Below are 7293 nucleotides of genomic sequence, written 5' to 3' on the forward strand. Positions count from 1 at the left end.
AATTGACATGATTAAAAAGGACAAGGATCAATGACGAATCGATCGCAATATGACAAGATTGACAAGGACAAAGATTGACCAAAATCATGATTAAAGATTATTGTCGACAAGACCAAATTCGAAGGCGAGATGAATGAAGAATACAGAAGAAAGACTCGATGCTCACAAATGATAAAAACCAAGTGCGTGACATAGGAGAAATGTTAATGTGATTGAAAAACCTAAAATGAGGCAATGCGCAAATGTTAAAGTATGACTCCGCAAGCGTTGACCATTTTTAGGTGTCTACATTTTGCCCCTCTTTGAGACAATGTGATTTTAAGCGTTGTTTCAAAGAACAATAATGAAAATGCCCCAGACAATAATAATGACATATGAAAATGCCCCAGACAATAACAATGACATATGCATGCCCCCTCGAGGAATTGGCCGGAAACATGTGGAAAAGAGGCCAATTGATCGATAAAAAATGATAGGATCGAACAAACTGACAATCGGAGATCGGATGCATGACAGACAACAATTTAATGTGCACAAGACCGCGACCAACATAAGATGGAGAGGACGCACGTCCATCTATGTAATGACAAAGAGCTATAAATGGGACCAAGAGGGTGAAAATGACTCATTTGCACTAGCTAAAGAGGAGGATTTGTTGCTCTGGACAAGGACACTTGCAGACAGATGGTGAACATTCCAACGGCGGATCACCTTGGAGAACGTGTACGCACATTCAGATGACCGGACGATGCAGGAGCAGCGGTATGTATCTCGAAAACCCATGTTTTGAATTTCATGAATTTGATGCGTTTGCGGGACATTACGGGGATGAGGAGGACAGAGGAAGCACCCAGTGATAGAGGCACGTACTCCTTATGACAGACAGTGGAGATTATGTAGTTTGACATTATGTAGTCAGCTTGCGGGCCATACTTAGGACAGACAGTCCGATTTTGTACTCCGACATTATTATGATATGTGATATGATATGCATCGATATGATGGATGCAAGACTTATGTTTTTTTGCATGTATGGATGACTTATGCACTAGTTTATGAACATGTATGGATGTATTTTTATGGATTTTTGATGTATTTATGAAATGAAATGGATAAAAGGCTTGATGTAATATGCAAATGTACTAACCAAATGGATGCAGGACGTAACATAGGTTTTTGGATATCAGAGCACTAGACCGAACTGACTATCCGGACTGACAGAAGAAACGTTAGTAAGAAGAAATGAGACAAAGGACCGTTAGAGATGACCAAAAATTTGCTTTCAGTAATGCACTTTGTAGGTGAGAACCTTTATTTTATTTAGCAAAATGGATGCGTAGCATCATGGCATTGAAGGCCAGAGCTGAAATGCAACCCGATTTGCAAAAGACAGACACATCATAGACAAACGACAATCACAATCAAAAAAGAAAAGGATCATGAGCCATCCCGGTCACTCTAAATCACTCGGTGACATCATCGAGCAACATAGGAACATGATCGAAGCCAAAGATAAATCAATAAAAAGATAAGACTCACAAATTCAAGCAAATCAAACAAACATCTTGATCTTCATTGTCAAAAGTTGAACACGCTGATAGGACGATCATGCTGTCTGGTTTCAGGAAATGAGGTACCCCGTCTAAGACAGGACACAGTCTGGTTTCGAGTATACCACACCCTGTATAAGACCCATGATAATGTGACAAGGACAAATGATTTTGATGCTGATATTCGAGTGATAAGACAATTTTGATCAGTTTGAATGTTTGAGTTGACTGAAAAGGTTCATCTATTAACGCATGATTTCATTAAAGCACAGTGTTGGATTGATTGTCATTGGATGTATGCTCAGTGATCTGTCTATGCATAAAGGGAATACTTTATTGCAAAATGCATGTTTTGTGAATTTTATAATTTTTTTGTTTTCATTTCAGGACTTTATTTGATTTTTTTGGAATTTTTTCAGGACTTTTTTCAATTTTTATGATCTTTTTTTCAGGACATTTTTTCAATTTTTATGACTTTTTTTCAAGACTTTTTTCAATTTTTTATGAATTTTTTTTTTTTTCAAATTTTGCCCCCAATGTCTAGCAAGGCAAGAAATATGATAGGTGAATAAATAGGCTTGCCAAAATGATGGTGGATAGAAGGAAGACAAAGGCCTTTTATTATGGAGACAATGTAGATGCAATTTCCAAGAGCTATTGCATGATGGGACAAGAGACTGGATATGACAATGTAAAGCAGGAACATGGCATGAGGGACATGTCAAGAGGTTTTTGAAACCATGTTTAAATTTTGCGTCCTTATGTCAGATCAAGATCAAGGAATGAAATAGAGTGTATGGATAGTGATAAGATATGGATAGGATAAGTAAGACCAAGAATGGATAAGGGACATGGACTGAAGGTCGGGATAGGATATGGGATAGTGGCAGAAAGTTGCAATAAGCCAGGGAATATGGATGAAAGGTGATAATAAGCAAATGGATAAATGACCAAAAGCTATGATAGACTGAAAGCTGTGAACAAGATGCGTGATGCTCATGATGATCCTCAACCTTGTCAAGATCAAAGGTGGAAAGAGGAAATGGACATGAGGGACAATAGGATATGAAGGGTATTGACATGGTATGATAGGATAATGAAGGGCAATAGGATATGAAGGAGGAAACCTGCCCCCAAGTGTGGTGTGCAAGAAGTTCATAAATTACGCATGACGCCTGTTTGCCAGGTTTTCATCATGGTACTTGCCCAAGGTGCCTGTTTGCCAGGTTTTCACCAGTGGACGAATTATTTTTCTTTACTTTTTTCTTTTTTCTTTTGTCTTTTTTCATTTTTTCACTTTTTTTTTTTTTTTTTTTTTTGACTTTTTCAGAAGAAGATGGACACATGATAGGGGATGGAAGAAGGACTCAAGCGTCTTTTTGTTTGGATAGTAGCCTTGAAAAGAATGGACCATGACCTTTAAAAGTATGCTCAAAGACGTTGATAGGATAAGGACATGGACAATGAGATGAAACTAAGGCAATGATTTATGCAAAGGATTGGATCAAAGGGATCGAAGGATGGAGAATATGGATTGGATAATGGATAGGGTATTAGAAGAATTGGGCTTCAGTAGATGGAAATGTTGGCAAGATCGACATTGGCACACACCTTGAGGGGTGATGGACTGATGGAGGAAAAATGTATCTCAGATTGTGGGATTTGGATGGAGGAATAGCTAGGGATTTTGGGACATAAGGGCCCAAAATGGAAGAAGAAGGTGATGGAGGAATAGACTTGGAAGGTTTGGATGGAGGAATAGCTATTTTGGATGCCAAGTTTGATGTTTCTCTTTGTGCTTCAAGGAGCTTCTTGGGGATCCACATGGTTTTTGATTTTTCATGCTTTTGTGGTTCCTTGGAGTGCATTGCTTGCACAAGGGATTTAGGAACCCATATATATTTTGACTTTGCTTTATTTTTCTCAGTGGGCCTTTGTGGCCTTTTGGATATTTCTTTTTCTTTTTGGATCATATTTTTCTTTGCTTTGACATGCCGATTAGATTGGACATGTTGATCCTTGAATACATGTGGATTTTTAGACTTATGACTTTTATGCTTGGCATCCAAATTGCTTGGAGGAGGGAATGAATGTTGATGTGGATGGGAATGATATGGAGGCATGTGGGATGGATGGAAGGTTCTCCAAGATGTGTGCCTTTGATGATGTTGCATAGGAGATGGAGGGATATAGGGACCTAGAATGGATGGAAGCGATGATGGAGAAGGTGGACATTTGGATTTTGACTTTGAAGGGATACCAACGCCTTGAGTGTGATCTCTGTAGCCATGACCATTAGTATATTCTTTGATATGAAGGGATTCTTGCTTATGGTGATCTACCCCTTTGCCTTTATCAATATTTTGACTAATAGGACACTCTTTGCTTTGGGAAGAAGACGCGAGTCCATTATGAGGTGGATGTGATATGAGAGAAACAATGAGGTCTTGAAATGGATCGGATTGCACCAAAGTGGAAGAACCCATTATGCATGTCGAAGGTTCATGAACATCTTGCACTGACACGTTAGAATCATGAGGGGGATTAGGATCATGAGGGGGACTAGGATTGTGTAGTGGACATGGTTCAATGACAGGTTCTTCAAGAGATAGAATGGGGGGAATAATGGGATCATCAAAAGAACTGAGATCTTGGAGTGTATATGGAGCATTATGACAAGGAGATGGAGGAACAAGTGAATCTTGTGGAGGATCTGAAGGAATGATTTGATCTTGACAAGGAGGAAGATCATTGGATTCCTCTTTAAAGGTGCTTTGCTCTGGACTTTTAATGGGATCATCGGAAAGGATAGAAGGGATATCTTGATCTTTCTTAGGAAGTGGAATGTCAATGGGATTTGAAAGGATATTGTGCTCTTGGAATGGAAGGGGATCATTTGGGATTGGATGGACTGGGATATCTTGATCTTGCTCGGGGAATGGAGTGTCAATAGGACTTTGGATAGGATGGACAAGAATAGGGGAATCATCATGCATGTCTGGGAAGATGAGATCTTGGTCCACAATTGGATGGGATGATAAGTTTTCAGGATCTTGATCTTGATTCACTTGAGGACTCATTTCTTCGTGCTCTAAATTATCCTCTTGACATGGGGTTGGACTTTGGATATGCATGGAGGATTCTGACAAGGAATCAATGCTTGAACATGAGGAAGAGGGACTTGGAATGGGGTCCTCTAAAACAGGTAATGGCAATAAAGTGCATGGTGGCATTGGGTCTTGTATTTCTGAAACATGACAAGGATGTGCATCATGAATTGGATTATCATGGCAATCAATTATGGATAGCCCCTGGGTAATTGCATCCTTGGGTGTATTGTTTGATGAGGACAATATAGAAGGTTCTTGTGAAACTTCTAAAGGTGTAGGGATAGATGCCACTGGAGAGTCAATTTGTTTGTGAGGGGATGAGGCATCGCTAGACATAATTGTATTACCTTTATCTTCTTCAAAGAATTCACTTGGTCGTTTCCTTAAGATCATTGCAATAAAGCCACCTTTCTTTTTAGGTTTTGACATGGTTGTATTTGGAGTTTGAACTTGTTTGACAAGAATTTGGTCCTGATCTGATGTCATGTTTTGATATTGGACTTGGTTTAATTGTTCTGACAGGTTTGACACTTGGCTTGGTGCATGTTGCAAGTTTTGTTGTTGAATGTTTGGTGGCAGTTGTTGACATTGATATGTTGATTGAACTTGTTGATATTCCACCATTGGTTGAACCATTTGTTGACATTGTATAGTGGGTTGGACATATTGTTGAAATTGGACCATTGATTGTGTTGGTTGCATATGTTGGACCATTGGTTGTGATGGTTGAAAATCTGATTGATAGTAAACACCTTGTTCTTGTTGTGGAGGCACATAATGTTGAAATTGATGTTGTCTCCTTTTTTGTAATTGTTTCATCATCTCTATTTGCGAGAGGAGAGCTGGTATGTCTGATCGTTCAAGAAGAGATCTTACATCAATTGGCTCAATATTTGGATTTTGACCTGGAAATTTTCGAAACACTTTGGACATTTGTGATCTATTCTTCACAATGTTTTTCACTCTTTGTTCCAATATCTCATTTTCTTGAGCTAGTTTCTCCTCTAGTTTTTGTATTTGGACATTTACATCATCATGAAAAGTTTGACCAATATTGCCTTGTTGTTGGGTTGGATAGAATTGTGATTGCCTTGGATTAAAATTTGATTGCATTGTCGGTTGATATGTCAAACTTTGTTGCATCATTGGTTCTTGGAATCTTGTTTCAATAGACATGTCACTTATGCAAATGCAATATTTTTTTTGGAATTTTTCAAGGATAATATATGATATGCAACTAAATGAAAACTAAATGAATGAAAATGCAATCTATGTTTTTGGTTGTTTTTGAAGATTTTGACAAACTTTTGAATGCAAATCTAAGAGATGGACCTTTAGGAAATTGAAATGATGTCTAGACCTCAAAGGACAAAAGGACTTAATTGACAAAGGACAAGATGACAATGTCTCCCCTATATGCTTGGATACTAAGCGAGGTTTGACAAAATGATATTGATGACAAAAGGACCAAAGATTTGATAAGGTCTAGACTTCTTAACAATGACTTAGGGTTTTACCAAAGATTTGGATTACTCAAGTATGACAAGACCTAGGTTTGACACTATATGCGAAAGGATAATTAATATACAAATGATCTTAATATGATATGATAATGACTTAGGTTTAATGAAGAGACTTGGGATATGCAAATGCAAATGTATGACAATGGTATGACTTTAATGTAAGAGGACATATGCAAATGGATGACTTCTATTGATATGCAAAAGAAGTATGACTTAGGTGAAACCTAACCTTGATACTTGACAATGACTTTGCAAAATGCAACCTAGGATGAACCTAAATGCAAGTGACATAAGAGTTGAGACAAGTTTTTGACCAATGTTGGACAACCATGCTTTAGGAATATGATCTTTGAATCTTGTTGAATTTTTGTTGGATGAATGTCTCTTGTGTTTAATCTTGTTTTGATCAATGTGTTTTGCTTTTGAAATGGGATAACATTCAACTTTTGACAATCAAAGAATACAAGATGTTATAACTTAGACTCAAGACAATCATGCTCATTTCCACATTCCCTAGGGTAGGCAAAGACATTAGGTACTTGAGAGGTAGACTCATTATGAGATTCAAGGAGAATACATAGATGCTTGACCCCACGGGCTCCCCTCCACGGCACTCACTTCTCAGGGCAGCCAAGCATCAGTTCCCATGGAATCTCCCCATGGCGAACTTAGTATCTCTTCCAAGTATCTGAACTTGTCCTTCTCAAGCAACTAGAAGGGTTTTTGGCCTCTAAAAACAAGGTATGTAGTAAGGATTTCTGTTAAGCGTTACTCCTTGATGTCATGCAAGCATGATTGAGACATTAAGCCCATCAAGATACCAAACAAATGTAGTCGCGCAAGCGCGATTTAGACCAAGAGGCCCTACTTAGATGCTGATATGAGAAAGAGTTCAAGGGGCATCACTTCCCAAGTAACTGCAATTCCCACGTAACACTTCCTTCAAAGCTTTCGCTCATCAGGTATTTGTTTATAGTGAGTTAGAATGCCAAGGAATTCTAGCCGTACTCACTTTGGGTCGTCCCCTTCTCACGATTATCACTTGCTTGCTAAAGCAAAGTGGTCGGGAAGGCAGGCCCTCTAAAGGAGACACTCAATCAACAACACAAG

Source organism: Cryptomeria japonica, chromosome 7 (assembly GCF_030272615.1).
Source record: "Cryptomeria japonica chromosome 7, Sugi_1.0, whole genome shotgun sequence".
NCBI lineage: Eukaryota > Viridiplantae > Streptophyta > Pinopsida > Cupressales > Cupressaceae > Cryptomeria > Cryptomeria japonica.